The 17,274-nt window shown below is 35.5% G+C and overlaps 1 protein-coding gene and 1 non-coding gene across 6 annotated transcripts in view; both read left to right on the forward strand.

Moving 5' to 3' along the window:
- The window catches only part of Galnt13 (polypeptide N-acetylgalactosaminyltransferase 13), a 666,951-nt gene that overhangs the window by 433,952 nt on the left and 215,725 nt on the right, over positions 1 to 17,274 (forward strand).
- On the forward strand, positions 16,579 to 16,714 carry LOC120102015 (small nucleolar RNA SNORA2/SNORA34 family). Its single transcript, XR_015685117.1, has one exon. It is a non-coding gene; the product is annotated as a small nucleolar RNA SNORA2/SNORA34 family (small nucleolar RNA).

Raw genomic sequence — 17,274 nt, forward strand, 5'->3', positions numbered from 1 at the left:
CATGGACAATCCACCTTTAGCATTTACAGTGTCCTGTTAGCTTTATTTACTTATTTTTCTGGGTAAAGTCTTTTCAAATTTATGTTTTTAGTAACTAGAAATTTCCCTATAGTTTTGTAGAGCTTAAAATATTTGATGGATGGTTTGGAGAACTAACAAATAAGAAATGCATTGTGATGGGAGCCCCTTTGTTTTGCTTCCTGTTGAGTTACCTATCCATACATGTCTTGCTTACACAAAGGAATCACATCACTACCTGGCCACCCTCATGTATCCACAACCAGGTTAAATATCAATAGATAATAAAAATTGAAAGTACTCTTCATATACCTGGAAAGAATGTCCAACTGGTTTCTGTGTAGCCTGTCTTCATAATATTTTAGATAATAATAGAACTACTCAGCCAAGTGTCAAACACGGCTTTGTCGGGGATCCTTAGGAAAGGTTGTTTGGGAGCCAGGAAAAAACAATTAGAAGTCAATCATGTGTACAAGTTGACAGCTCTGTCATCTGCTCGAGATGGCTCTCTATATAGCCCTCTGTAGATAGCTCTTGGCTCTGTAGTCTATTCAAGATAGCTTCCTGCTCTTCCTTGCTAGAATTTATTTTTATTCGATATATTTATTTACATGTCAAATGTTATAACCTTTCCGGGTTCCCATTCCCATCCCTCTCCCCTTCTTCTTATAAGAGTGTTCCCCTCCCCAACAAACTTCCCTTCCTACCTCCCTGCCCGGACATTCCCCTACACCGGTGGTTCCAGCCTTGACAGGACCAAGGACTTCTCCTCCCATTGGTACCCAACAAGGCCATCCTCTACTACATATGCAGCTGGAGTCATGGATCCCTCCATGTGTATTCTCTGGGTAGTGGTTTAGTCCCTGGGAGCTGGTTGGTTGGTATTGTTCTTATGGGGTTATGAACCCCTTCAACTCCTTCAATCCTTTCTCTAACTCCTCCAATGGGCATCCTGTTCTCAGTTCAATGGTTGACTGTGAGCATGTGCCTATATATTTGTCATGCTCCGATTGAGCCTCTCGGGAAAAATTCTAAGAGCTCCCTGGATAACTCTTGCATTTTCTGACCAAAGTCCAAAAAGCTGCTTAAAAAAAATCTAAAAATCTAAAAATCTCTAGGATGGCTTTTTGTTTTTCTGACCAAAGTTGGAAATTATGCTGCAAAAATTCTAAAGGAGCTATGCTCACTCTCTAGGCAGTTCTCTCTAGGTAGCTCTCTTTTACAGACCAAAGCAAATCTTTTGTCTTTAATTTTCATATCAATTCAATTCTTCATCCCAGGTTCCCTTTTGATTACCACATGAAGCAGCATTTTATGACATTAGCCCCTTGTTTCTTAGAAAAGACAAGTACATTTTTAACATAATAGTGAATCTCAGAGATATGCCCGCCATGTAAGTACTACAATAAGATAGCAGGATCCATTCTGAGATTACCATTCCTGCCATGCCTGGTCCTAAACTAGCTCTATCCCAGGTGGACCTTGAACTGTGGAATCTGCTTGTCTTTGTAAGCACAAACAATAAAGTTAGCTGAGTGGGATCTTGCCCTGCAATCATCAATCCCCAGATCTCTTTATCTCCCTCCTTAATATATTTCTGAAAAGCTGGCTCATAATGCAGCTACCTGTGTTGGGTTTTTTTTTTTTTTACTTTGTTTTTTTAGTTCTGTGAAGCACCTCATATAATTCATACTACATCCTTATATTTTGCATAGTTGAGAAATTATAATTTCTTGAAGTCATGTTTTCAAAGTTTTTTTTTCCCCACAGCCTTATGGGCTGTTCTGAACGTCACAGTCTACACCATTTTGGCTGAGGACATTAGACACACCCTCACATCTTGGACTCATGCTTTTTCTAATTATTATGAGGTCATCAACCTTGGCAGGAAAAATATCACCTGAGGAAAGACCATAAAGTAAATTATCAAGCTTTATGCCTAGCAACCATCAACACTCTTGGAAGTCCATACCCTGCTGGTTCTACTCCAGGGGCAAGAACTGTTATACACCCCTTCAGTCATGTAAGACACAGCACTTCACTTAATGCAACCCTCCTCACTATAACTAATTCAAAAATGTTAAAGACACACAGCAGCCTAACACAAGTCTCTTAAATATATAAAACAAAGCTACTTTTACACTTGTTGGTTTCTATGTTTTCTGAGTCCTGATTTGGTTAATGTTTGAAGAACTCCGATTCTGTAAAGAGCTACACATGTAAACTACTTTTATCTGTTTATTTTATGTCCTGATTCTATTGGCCTTCCCTTAGTTGACATTTGGCTACTTTTAAAGCATGAGAATTAATTCTATCTGTACCTGAAGTTTAATGAGGAGCAATACCACTTTAGAACAGTGCTAAGAAAGTTTCTAGCACATATTTAGTGTGCTTTCAGCCTGTCTTCTTAAGGATGCCAATACTTTGTCTAGCATCATGGATTTTAAAGCCCATAGGCCCTGAAGGCCTGAGGCAGTTTTTACTAGTAATTGGGCTGTTTCAGCTAGAGACAATCTGATGGCCCTAGCAAATCCTTTTAAATGAAGGGATGTAAGTAGAAATCGCTATTCACAGAACACACCTTGTAAATGTGGGTGTTCCTTTTCTTCCTGTTGGTCTCAAGGATAAATTTTAGGAACTTGAAAATCAAGTATAATCATAAAAGCACATCTTTGAAACAGTTGCTTTTCTAATAACATTGATTTTCTTTCTTTGGGGAGGTGATTTTCCAGTTGAGTGTCGATAGTCATGGTGACTAGGGCCAGCTATCTTGATAGCGTCTCAGTTGACAGTTTATGATCTTGCTTTGAACAAAAACAAAGAGGAAATTAAATAGGATGGGTCTAGAAACATACCTCTAAAGTTCTTATAGAAACAACATATCGTCTTCAGCAATATTGGAGTAATATGATTTCTATTACAGGCAATAAAAAATACATATTTAGAAAAAATCTTGGACCTCTCTTAGAAAGTTCGCACTTAAACCACGGAACTGAGAATAGGACCCCCGTTGAAGGAATCAGAGAAAGAACTGGAAGAGCTTGAAGGGGCTCGAGACCCCATATGTACAACAATGCCAAGCAACCAGAGCTTCCAGGGACTAAGCCACTACCTAAAGACTATACATGGACTGACCCTGGACTCTGACCTCATAGGTAGCAATGAATATCCTAGTAAGATCACCAGTGGAAGGGGAAGCCCTGGGTCCTGCTAAGACTGAACCCCCAGTGAACTAGACTGTGGGGGGGAGGGCGGCAATGGGGGGAGGGTGGGGAGGGGAACACCGATAAGAAAGGGGAGGGGGGAGGGGGATGTTTGCCCGGAAACTGGGAAAGGGAATAACACTCGAAATGTATATAAGAAATACTCAAGTTAATAATAATAAAAAAAAGAAAGTTCGCACTTGACAGAAAGAGGGAGAGAGAAAGAGAGAGAGAGAAACAAAAACACCTTACCAAAAGCAGAATATTTGAACAGTATCAGCAGTCCACTGCTGAATTTTAGGATCTGTATAATTATTTAAACATAGGGGTTTTTGATATAATATATAATAGGTATTTACACAACCCATTTTCTTTGAGACCTTGCGAAAATGAGTTTTCATAAGCACTGGTTTGACATTTTCAGGAAAATATACGGTATGAAAAGTTTCATTATTCTAGTAATATTTTTTGTTGGTTGTATTAACATGAATTTCTCAGTAAAGACTGTAACACTTATGAACAAAAGATAGCTTTGGTGGATTTTATTTTATTTTTTTATTAAATACCTTTCCACACCAACAAATCTGATCCAACACTGATTGTGTCTAACTCGAAGATGAAAAAATGATTAATCATTTCATTGCATTGCAGTTTGATAGCCACTATTTGTTAATCCTTGTGGTAGCTTAAGAAACAAAATTTTGAAATATGTATGAGAGATGCTTTTCATGTTGATGAATGCTTCCATCAAAAGTTTTTGAATTTTTAGTTATGTATGGCAGTGGATTGGTTTTAATTTTCAGTTCTTTTGTTGTTGTTTAGCCATATTTAATTATGGCTTTTTAAATTATTTTTTTCTAGTTCTTCAATAGTTTTGTACAATTTGCTTTATATTTACATCACCCCCAAATCCTTCTAGAGCATTCCCCTTTCTCTACCCGTTCATATTTGCATCTTCTTTTTGTTTTTGCACATAGTGCAAGTCCAATCTGTGCTACCCATATATTCATGCATGCCTGACTTATCAGTGAAGCCTGGTTAACGTATAAGGACTTACATTCATATATAAAACTAGCTTCCCCTCTCGTACCAGACAGTGATTGCCAGTAGCTCTTTGGCTAGAAATATGACTACAAATCTTAGCAACTCCCCTCTCTATGTTGAGATATTATCTGACTTGTGCTTGCGCAGGTCTTGTGTGTGCTGTCCCAGCCACTCTGAATTCAGATGTGTATCCACCCACCTTATTGTGTATAAAAACATAGATCTATGCATATTATGAAGCATTCCTAGCACTGGTGAGTTTTCCACATGAGTTTTTTTTTTCTTTTTACTCCAAATTTGATAGAGGAGAAAGTATGGGTACACTTGAACTTATTGGCACAGGAAAGGACTTTGTGACCAGGAACAGAATCTCAGAGCAAACACCCTGATCATCTGGATCATACTATCTTCCCACCCTCTCTTCTGGATGTAGTGATTTTCTTTCCCTGTAACTAGTTCCTGTACTCTTACATCATTAAATTAACCCTCACAATTCCTCCTTCCTGGATTTTTCTTATATGCCCTTCTTTATCACCATCTCATTGGGTTTTTGTTTGTTTGTTTGTTTGTTTGTTTGTTTTGTTTTGTTTTGTTTTGCATTGTTCCCAATGAGTCAACATCTTCTTCAGGTATTTTTATTGTTGACATTTGGATTTTTAATCCTTCATTATTTACACATACTCAACTGTTGGTAAAACAGTATTTTGAAATAATTTATGTGTTAAAGTATATCAATTTCAGAATTTGTTGTTTCTTTGGTTATTATGTATGTATTCTTAATAGTAAGGCCCAGATATTATGTAGTTTGGACACTGAAAAATATTCTTTAATTTAATGTTTAATTCAAATATTAATTCATGAAAGTCTCCCTCCTTATTTTCAGTGAAACCAGTCATCTTTCAGAAAATAAGCATAACACAAGACAAGGATTAGGTAGTTCTACATATAATTATATTTATAACTTTTTTCATTAAAGTATCATGTATAATAGTTACACCTTTAAATAGCTTAAAGTAATTGTATTATTTCCTATCATATAGTTCTAAATATCCAGAATTCTCTCATGATATGTAAAACTATTCAGCAGATGGTATGAATCATACTTACTGGAAATCACAGAAATTTGTATTTGAAGATTAACAATATAACAATCTCTTCAGATAATTAGCTCCACAGAATAATTTTATCCTTAAAAAATCTGAGGAATCTCTAAGCATTTTTAATGTGATGAATCGATTCACAGTATAGCAAATACTTCCAGTGTTCAGACAACAAAATACCTATGCATTTATATGGACTTTTGTCCTTAACACATACATTGCTCTAACTTAATTGTAATTTTCTGCAATTCTACTGAATGAGACAGTTTGAAGTTTCTAATTAGTAAGTTTTACGCCAAAATATTCGAAGAAGTCATGATTAATTTTGAAGTCTCCAGGTTTGTTGAAGCAGTCAAGGTAGTAAATTTAATAAATTTTAAGTTTGGACAAATGATCCAAATAACTTTATAAGATGCATAATTTTTCTTTGTCTCTTTTGGGGTCAAGAGATGGCTGAAATTTTTATTTAATGTAAGAGGATTAAAAATGAATTCAATATGACTCGAGCACATGCAGTGAGGTTTTATCATAACTGCTTTCATCTTGTCAGTGTTTTCAGAGTGTCCTCATTTTATTATTTAGTTCTGGCATAAATAAAATTGAGTAGCTTATGAGTTATGTAATAATTAATTACTTTTAAACTTGCAATTCTAATCTTAGCAGAATTGAATGGATCACTCTGACACCAGGCAGCAGTCATTTACATGAAGCCACTGGTGTCTAGGTAGGTTAGAATATAGACTTTCTAATACTCTCAGACTAAGTCTGAAATATTAGTTTTTCTGGTAAATCATTTTGCCAAGGTCCTTATGTTATATTCATTTTTTGCTACTTAAAATATGAGTTCAAATCTGGAATGACCCAGTTACATAAACTCTTAGGAAAGTTAAAAGACAGTTAAAAGTTGACTTTGAAAGTTTTGGAATATCTCATCTTTTCTGGATTGAATAATGGAAACAGTTAACTATACTTCCCTCAATGCACTAAATTGAAGTCGTGGTAGTCACTTTCAAAAGTGAAAGAAAACAAAAAGAAAAACAAGACAAACAAAAACATGACATTCAACATTCATCTTCCTCTTATGCACATACATTCTTAGTGATCTTAGTGTTAGATACCTCAGGAATATTACCTGATAATTTGTGTCCCCTGGGAGTCATTTTCCATTTATATATTCACACAAACTATTTTAAAAATATTTTAATACATATCTGTATTAAATGAGCTACAAAATTCTTTCACAGAAGAGAATTCAGGACAATAGCTATGAGCTAGAAAGGAAAAGACATCAAAATGGTGGTTAGGATTTTGCCAAGGCAAGAGAAAATGGTTTTTCTTTTAACAAAGATAGAGACCTAGTTAATAAATATACCCACTAAATACTTTTATCAGCAGCACAGTAATTGCCCAACCATCAACTCTGAAAAGGTGATAGCCATTATGTTTTTAACTTCTTAACTATAACCTACATGGTGTGAAAGATCTGCCTTAGACCACACATATACATATGAATTATTCAGTAAGATAGTGACATAGCTACTAGTCTAGGCACATAAAATAAATTTTATGTCAAGTAAATGTATCAAATAATGCAAGCCTTCTAATTTATATATACTGCAATGAAGAAGAAGGAAATTTGTTTCCATTAATTAAAATTAAATATATTTTTAGATCTGCCTTCTCCACAGCCTGGTTTAGTGGCATACATGTGTAACTCAGCATCAATAGTGAGTTTCAGGCCAGTTTGAGCTTCAGAGTGAGACCTTTCCTAAAGAGAAAGAATAGAAAATAAAGACGAGGAATTGTCACTGCTATCTATTTCTATCATGTAATTATTTTGTTTTCTTAACATTTTCTATAACCTATGCAATCCTAGTGCAGTATCTCAACTAAGAGAGCATTATGGATTTTTTTTAAGACTGGTAAACTAAGGCTTTTGTACTACTTAATAGTTTAGAAAATTTTACCATTACAGTATATTTATTTAAGTGTATTATTTTTTAAAAAATCTTATTGAAGTCAAGAAAACACAAATTTCAAATGCCTGAATTAGGTTTTAATTGAAGAAAATGAATAGAAGATTAAATATAGCTATATATTTATATATACTACACATAAATAGTTATAGTATATATCTATATATATAAACTACAAATATAGTATACACACACACACACACAGAGAGAGAGAGAGAGAGAGAGAGAGAGAGAGAGAGAGAGAGAAATAATAGCTTTGATCATTGTCATATAAACAAAGTAAAAAAGTCAGGTTTTCATTTTGAAATAACACCTGAGGGAACAGAGTGTTTTTACTAAAAGAATGTGTTATGTAGAAGACCTTGTATATTTTTACAGATTCAGAAAATAGATTATGAGCAGACATTTTTACATTTCATACAGATAAGCCTTCTAGAATGACAATGGATTCAGTTGGCATTAAATAAGTTTCCTGTTTGGAAATGTTGAACCAGAGATAAGATGTTTACTGTCTAAGGAGATATAGTGACAATTTAATGAGCCATTGAGTATGATCTCTTATCACACTTTTCATTTCTAAATACCCCGTTATCACAGAACCATGCGTCGACCACTAGGAACACACTCTGATGGCCCCAGTATTTAAAATGGAAAGGCAATGGATTTTTACTCAACGTGATACATTTTATCACATTCTTCAACCATAGACATGGAGAAGCCCTGACGTGGTAGAAACAACGTGTCTCCAACTGATATCTGTGAATAATTAGTCATGGTACCCACTCTCACTGAGAGCAGTGTCAGTTGTGAGCACTCAGTTACATGGTGTTCTTGAGTAGCTTGTCTATTAAAGCGAGTATTAGTGAGGAATCAATGGACTGACATCCTGGGCAGCCATCCTGTTTGGGCAGAGCTGTTTCACCTAATTCTCAGGAAAAAAAAGTTGTAAGTACTTTAGCCTTCTAGGTAATCGATGTGCGTGTAACAGCTCTGATTTAATAATTTTCTTGATATTTACTAGAAATGCTCTTTATTAAAATGCTATATAAAAGAGTCTGCAAAGAGGTTTTATCTTTTCTGGGTTAAAATTATACCACTGTTTTATCACAGTGCTTTTAAAATTAGACTTGCATGCATCTCTTTTATTAATTGGTGTAGATAAATTCCAAACTTTAAAAAACATGCCAGGTTTTCAATGGAATACTAATGATCTAATTTTAATATTTGTGACACCTCAGAATATCTTTAGACATCTCCATCTCAATTTTTACCAAGCATCCTTTGAAGTCTAGTGAATGTTACAAACCAATTGAACCCATAGCATTTATTTGATAAAAAGGGACAATTAGTGAGTTACTAACTTTACTTGCTTATCCACAAAGTGGTGATACTAAGTGATGATTGGGAATCAATATTTAAAATTACATAAAAGTAATTGCCTGCAAAACCAAACCACAACAAACAAACAAACCCCTAAGTAGAGTAACGCTATGTTGTTTGGTTACCACCTCATGTTGACGTATGATCATTCAGTCTATTTCCTAATTGCTTATACCTCTTTCTGTGTCTCTCAACCTCTTTCCCCGTGTGTGTGTGTGTGTGTGTGTATTTCTTTTGTTCGTGTGTTTGAATATAACTTGTGTCTTCATTGTATTAATGATCCCATTAATTGTCATTTATCCATAACACTACACAACTCTGAAATCACAAATTAAGATTCATCAAATGCCTATCATATTGATATCATTCCTAGTAAAGCCCAAACACAGACTTCTCTCATGGCAGATGTAAATTTTAAGCCCCAGTGAGGTAGATGAAAAAGTGACAACTCAGTTGAAATAACACATCTCATTTTAATTATTTATATTGGAGATTAAATGTGAAAACTATGGTGAATTATGGAAAATAGAAGGAAATAGAAGTTTAAAAAAACATAAAAATTTAAACAGATTATTGTCAAGGAAAGCTTTTGTTTCACTTTGCAGACCTGAGGAAAATGAGCAATGATACATAATTAATGCAAATGTCTGCTTAAATCATTGTATCACAATACTGAACGGGGCTCAATTGGCTGCCATTTTTATCTGCGCTAAATTCTTAATAATATGATTCTATTTTAAATGAAATTTTATTTTGATGATAATTTGTTTTACAAATATCATTTAAAATGATAATTATTTCAATATTAACCATAGTATTGAACTCCAGATATTATTTTTACTTAATAATATGCTTTCATTGATTTTAAGTAGGGTTACTTTACTTAAAACTTCTATAAAATTCTTTCAATTTGGTTTATATAATTGCAAAAGTGGATTTTAGTTTAATTGTTTGATAGATTTGAGATGATGATATATTCTCAGCTAAGAACATCAAGAACATCTTTCCCACCATGCTGAAATTATCTGACTTTATTTTGTTAGATTTGTGCATAGTATCTCAATTGCCGTGAATTTATGTGTGTTCTGTTTTATCAAAAGGACAGGTTGTTTTTTGGGGTCATGTGGCTCTTACAATCTTGATGCTCATTTTTCCACTGTGATCCCAGAGCTGTGAGAGCCTTGAATGTGATGTAATTATGCCATTTAGGGCTAAGTACTCCACAGCTTCTTATTACCGTGACTATTTGTGGGTCTCTCTTTAATCTCCATCTACTGCTTAAGGAAACATATGTGGTGAGCATTAAGAGATACACTAATCTGTAAGCATGATGATAAGTAATTAGGATCAGTTTAAAATTTATGTCCATTTAGTAGATTAATAGTAACAAGTTCTTCCCAGAGCCTGTTATCTCTCTAACCATCTATTCTTATACATGACAAAGTCCCAGATATGGATTCTGTCTTGAGGAGTGAGCATTACATCAAACCAGAAAGCAGTTGTTTATTCCTATAATATTCTTGCTGCCATTGCACCAGTGGCATATCTTTCTAGTCTGGCCAGAGACTTACCTCACAGGCATGATATCTTGCTGAATTGATCGATTTTCTAATTTGAGAATGTGCATATCTCCATTCAGCTCTGTGAAAGCTGGCCAGTAGGGATGATGATTCCAGCTCAGTGCCTGCTTGATTTTGCCATCAAGTATCAAGTATCGAGTATGTGACCTCTTTAATAACATTTTTTCCTTTAAGTTCTGGAAGTTATTTCAAGAGTAATAGAAGTAGTGGGTCATGTATGGAGTTTCTGGGTTCTACAAATGAACAGATAATAAAGTGAAACCCTATTTCCATAATTGGTTTATTATGTGATAGCCAATAATTTTCAGGAAGGGCATTGTCTCTCTGTTTTAGGGGTAACTCCATTTAAACTCTTTTTTTTTATTAACTTGAGTATTTCTTATATACATTTCGAGTGTTATTCCCTTTCCCGGTTTCCGGGCAAACATCCCCCTCCCCCCTCCCCTTCCTTATGGGTGTTCCCCTCCCAACCCTCCCCCCATTGCCGCCCTCCCCCCATAGTCTAGTTCACTGGGGGTTCAGTCTTAGCAGGACCCAGGGCTTCCCCTTCCACTGGTGCTCTTACTAGGATATTCATTGCTACCTATGGGGTCAGAGTCCAGGGTCAGTCCATGTATAGTCTTTAGGTAGTGGCTTAGTCCCTGGAAGCTCTGGTTGCTTGGCATTGTTGTACATATGGGGTCTCGAGCCCCTTAAACTCTTTATACGTATGTTTATATGTATTTGAGAAAGCCTCTTTAATAGTGGGTTTTTCAAATGACGTTTTCTATGGTCTTTTTTGTTAGTTTTGCCACCCGATACTTCCACATCTAACCTGCCTTCCATCCCTCACTCATTTAACCAACTATTATTTCTCATTCTTTATTTATAACTTATCTCTCCTTCCCTTGCTTGGCTTCCTGATAGTTTTCTGCCCTTTGTATAAATGCTAATTAATGAAAAAATATGTGAGGTACTGATGTGTAAGTCTATTTCATATATTTTTCCAAGATAAGATTTCTTTGAGAAACACTGACTTTTGCAATCTGACTTCTGATTTTTTAATATTTAGAATCTTTTTTAGTGATACTAAATCTGATTTACTTCAATCGTATTAAAAAGAGAATCTTACAAAATTATCGTTTTTATTGATATGCCTTGGTAGATTATAATACTATAATCAAGCTTGATCATAAATTTTGTTGCAGATTTCTAACTCCATGTCCCAATATAGAAATATTTGCTAATTTAATTCTTTCTAATAATCGAAAGTACTCATACCATAAAAATATTATATAAATTCAGTTCTATCAAATTGTGTTCTTTCTCACATAAATTCTACTTCTGTTGGTACTTTGTATAGCAGACATCTATGTACTTGTACTATGTACTTGTTCCTGACTTGCTGCTGCTATTAATTTCCATAGCACCCAGTCAACCCGTACATTCCTAAACACATATTTTTCTCATATATATTTATGCCTGCTAAATAGCTGTACATCTAGTGGACATAGAAATGTTTTCGTGTTCTACAGAAAACCAATAAATAAAACCACATAAGTTACATGAAACATTTCTAAGCATAATGATTTTTAAAAGATATAGGTCTTTCCTTTTTGAAGTTTTGGGTATCAGATTAAGCTATTACTTATGTGTATACTGAAGATCAGTAACTAGAAACTTACATTTGCAGGTGTTGTTTGTAAATGTCAGATATTTTTCCTGCTAGATAGACAAATCATAAAATCTCCATGCATTTATACTCACAAACTAATTATAATTTGCCATAAATGAAAACTCTAATTGAAAAAGAAAACATAGAAGTCAATGCTGATGGTCTATTGACAACCAAGTGACACTTTGTATCTATTCTGCTCTATAACCTCTAAAATATTTTCCCATTTTTATTCTCTAGGTTTTGTTTATTTTAATGAAATAGCAAGGAAGGAAACCAGTGATTTCTAGATTGTCAGGATTCTGTGTGTATATTCTGAAGGGATGTCAGCCAGTCATGTTCGCTTGTGTCATTGTGCTCACAGAAGTCTGTTTTCTCTATTCCTCTTGCCAAGTGGTAGTAAGTTAGGTGGCTGTGTGAGAAAAATACCAATTGCTTGAATTAAAATAATAATTATGTTTTACTTATAAGGAAAATCCATGCCCCGTGTCCAATCTTTTCCATTAGACTGCAATGATTCCTTTGTCTGTTTTCAGGGGCCACTGTAGCCTTGTCAAGACCTTGACCAGAGAGGCTAAAGGTCTCTCATTTCTTATTTTCAGATGATTTCCTAACTTAGTACTGCCAAGAAAATGTTTCTGAGCAATCAGACATCTTACAAGAGACAGAATTTGACTGTAAAGTCCATTCCAGACCATACTACTATGGTCAGTAATATTGAAAGTGCTTTTTCCTATTAGAAACTTTTATAACCAAAATTACATGAAATCCTGACTTTTCATTTCCTTCTGTAATATACTAAATACTTTCTGGATAAAATATCAATAGAGATAATAAAGACTATGTGTGAAACACATGAAAGAAAATGCTCTAGCAGCTGGTAACAGATATTTTGTTTGGACTGGACAAATGCTATAATCAGTAAAGTTTTATTAAGTATAAGAACCTGCATTTCATCCCTAGCACTCAGTCAATTAAACATTTGGGTATGGCAACATGCACCTGTATATACTAGTGATGGGTCCACAGAGCTCAATGTCCAACTCATCTGGCTGCATCTCTACACTCCAGTTTCAGAGAAAGACTGTCCAAAAATAAAGTAGAAAGTGTTTGAGAAATACAACCAATATTAACAGCTGGCCTTCACAGGAACATATATACATGTACATAAACATAGACCTATGGTAGTTACAATGAGAATGACCTACATAGGTTCATTGGCTTGAATAATTTGCTCCCACTTGGTGGATGCCTAGGAAGGATTAGGAGATATGGCCTAATTGGAGGAGATGTGTCACTAGAGTTGGGCTATGGGAGTTCAAGAAACAATACTGGTAAGAGTATCTCTTTCTCTGTGTTGCTGCCTGAGGGTCAGGAGCTCTCAGATACTGTCACATTGCCATGCCTCCTTGTACCCTGCCAAGGTAAAAATTGACTAACACCCTGAAAATGTAATCAAGTTTCCAATTAAATGTTTTCTTTCATAAGAGTTGCCTTGATCATGGTATCTCTTCACAGCAATAGAATAAGAATTAGGGTATAACACACACACACACACACACACACACACACACACACACACACACACACATATATATATTTCTTTGATAATACTTATCTATAGTTCTACACTTTACTATGAAAAGGAGAATCTGCAAGGTCTGCAGTATAATGATGGGGTAAAAAAGAAACTGATTCATAACCTCATAGAGGAGAGCTCATGTTTATAAACCTGGCATCACCTAGAATACTTCTCAGTAAAAGGCACAAACCTAGATGTCAAAGCTTGTAGGACCAGAGCCCATCTCCCAAATCGGACTATGTTCATTACACCAATTATCAAGCCTTCAGTTTTCTCTTGTATTAGGCTTCATGGCAAGTGATATTTATTTTCTGTATTCCCAAATGTTTCATTCAACTGGCTTTTTAAATAATTTTATTAGATATATTTCTTTACTTATATTTCAAATGTTATTCCCCTTCCCAGTTTCCTGTCCATAAGCCTCCATTCCCTGCCATTCCCGTCCCCCATGCGGGTATTCCTCCTATACATCCCACTTACTCCCCCCATATACCCCTGCACTGGGGGTCCAACCTTGGCAGTACCAAGGGCTTCCCCTTCCCCTGGTGCCCCAACTGTTACATATGCAGTTGGAGCCCTGGGTCAGACCATGTATAGTCTTTCGATAGGGGAAGCTCTGGTTGGTTGGCATTGTTGTTTTTATTGGGTTGCAAGCTCCTTCAATTCTTTCAATACTTCCTCTAGTTCCCCTGAAGGGGTTTCTATTCTCAGTTCAGTGGTTTGGTGCTAGCATTGATGTCTGTATTGGACATGCTTTGGATGTGTCTCTCAGGAGACATCTATATCCTGTCCCTTTCAGCGTGCATTTTTTAGCTTCATCAATCATATCTAGCTTTGGTGGCTGTATATATATATGAGCCAAATGTGGGTCAGGCTCTGAATGGCCATTCCGTAAGTCGCTGCTCTAAACTTTGCTTCCATATCCCCTCCTATGGATATTTTCCCCCTTTTAAGAAGGAGTGGGAGCATCTGCATTGTGGTCATCCTTCTTCTTGAGTTTCCTGTGGTCTGTGGATTGCATCTTGGCTAATTTGAGCTTTTTGGCTAATATCCATTTATCAATGAGTGCATACCAAGTGTGCTTGAGTAATCTCACTCAGGATGATATTTTCTAATTCATTCCATTTGCCTATGAATTTCATGGAGTACTTGTTTTTGATAGCTGAGTGGTATTCCATTGTGTAGATGTAACACATTTTTTAATCCATTCCTCTGTTGAAGGGCATCTGGGTTCTTTCCAGCTTCTGGCTATTATAAAAAAGGCTGCTATGAATATAGTGGAGCATGTGTCTTTGTTGTATGTCGGAGCATCTTTTGGGTATATGCCCAAGAGAGGTATAGCTGGATCCTCAGGTAATTCAATGTCCAATTTTCTGAGGAACCTCCAGATTGATTTCCAGAGTGGTTGTACCAGTTTGCAATCCAATCAACAATGGAGGAGTGTTCCTCTCTCTCCACATTCTTGTTAGCATCTGCTATCACCTGAATTTTTTATCTTAGCCATTCTGACTGTTGTGAGGTAGAATCTCAGGGTTGTTTTGATTTGCATTTCCCTGATGTCTAAGGATGTTGAACATTTCTTTAGGTGCTTTTTGGCCATTTGATAATCCTCAACTGAGAGTGTTTTGTTTAGTTCTGTACCCCATTTTTCAATAGGGTCATTTGGCTCTCTGGAGTCTAACTTCTTGAGTTCTTTGTATATTTTGGATATTAGCCCTCTATCAGAAATAGGATTGGTAAAGATCTTTTCCCAATCTGTTGGTTGCCGTTTTGTCCTAATGATAGTGTCTTTTGCTTTACAAAAGCTTTGCAGATTTATGAGGTCCATTTGTCGATTCTTGATCTTAGAGCATAAGACATTGGTGTTTGGTTCAGGAATTTTTCCCCAGTGCCCATGTGTTCGAGACTCTTCCCCACTTTTTCTTCTATAAATTTGAGTGTATCTGGTTTGATGTGGAGGTCCTTGATCCACTTAGACTTAAGCTTTGTACAGGGGGATAAGAATGGATTGATTTGCATTCTTCTACATACTGATCTCCAGTTGAACTTGAACCATTTGTTGAAAATGCTATCTCTCTTCCATTGGATGGTGTTAGCTCCTTTGTCAAAGATCAAGTGACTATAAGTGTGTGGGTTCCTTTCTGGGTCTTCAATTCTGTTCCACTGATCTATCTGCCTGTCTCTGTACCAATACCATACAGTTTTTTTTATGACTATTGCTCTGTAATACTGCTTGAAATCAGGAATGTTGATTTCCCCCAGAAGTTCTTTTATTCTTGAATATAGTTTTCGATATCCTGGGTTTTTTGTTATTCCAAATGAATTTGCTCCTTGGATCTTTATAAAGAATTGAGTAGGAATTTTGATGGGGATTGCAGTGAATCTGGAGATTGCTTTTGGCAAAATAGTCACCTTTACTATATTAATCCTGCCAATCCATGAGCATGAAAGATCTTTCCATCTTCTGAGATCTTCCTCAATTTCTTTCTTCAGAGACTTGAAAGTTCTTGTTATATAGATTTTTCACTTACTTAGTTAAAGTCACACCAAGATAGTTTATATTATTTGGGACTATTGTGAAGAAGGAAATTCAGGAAATGACACCCTTCACAATAGTCTCAACTGGCTTTTTAAAAATATTAATTAATTCAGTATAGCCCAAACCTGCCATCTCTTTTATTCTCCTCCTTCTCCTCCTCCTCCTCCTCCTCTTCCTCCTCCTCCTCCTCTTCATCTTCCTTCTCCTCTTCTTCCTCCTCTTCCTCCTCCTCATCCTCTCTTTCCTCTTCTCCTTGTTAGAACAGAAACAAAGAAAATAGGTTAATGTAACTTTTGTGGTCAAACATGTCCTAATGGAGCACTAGCTATTTAAACTTAAATTGTTCAAACTGTTTTTATATCCGTTGCTGTATGAATAGACAGGACTGTTAATATTTACTTAAAATATTTGTATAATCAATAAAGTAAATGATTAAAGATAATGCCACAGTACTTGGGTAAAAATTTGGTGATTTATAACTGCAATAATAATGTTATTTATAATGGCTCTCACTGAAGACCAGCAGTTGTACTGTAGCTGTTGGTTTCAAGCAAATGCCTAAAGAACTGTCTTCCTATGGTTTATTGGCTATTCTGGACTTCACTAGAGAGTGACTATTACATTTGGAAGAAACAACCCCTTGTTCTGTCTGGTTTGACAGCTTCAGTAATGACTGATTCTTAGGAACAGCAGAGTACTGGGAAAAGTACTGGGAATAAACTAATTACTTAAAAACTTGTTATTTATAGAAAATAATGGAAACCACTGAGATACATGAAATATGTTTAAAAACTGTCTGTGTTCATTCTTTTTATGTTAACTATTACTTAAAATATTTTCTTAATTAGGGGACCATGTGAAAAGTTTTGTGTAATACTTTGTTTTATAAAATAATATAGTCTTTAAAGGATACTCATTAAAATTGTTAAAGTGAGGGGTTGGGGATTTAGCTCAGCGGTAGAGCGCTTGCCTAGGGAGCGCAAGGCCCTGGGTTCGGTCCCCAGCTCTGAAAAAAAGAAAAAAGAAGAAGAAAAAAATTGTTAAAGTGAATACATTTATTTTCAGAGAAATACATATACCCAACTTTTTTCATACAAATATGAAGTTCATGGAAGCTATGATGATTCCCATTTTTGGCATTCCTAAGAGTATAAGACCCTAGAGTTCTGATTTTAGCTTTAAAGGTCAAAAACTAAAG

The sequence above is a fragment of the Rattus norvegicus genome, chromosome 3 (genome assembly GCF_021556685.1).
Source record: "Rattus norvegicus strain SHRSP/BbbUtx chromosome 3, alternate assembly SHRSP_T2T, whole genome shotgun sequence".
Taxonomy (NCBI): Eukaryota; Metazoa; Chordata; class Mammalia; order Rodentia; family Muridae; genus Rattus; species Rattus norvegicus.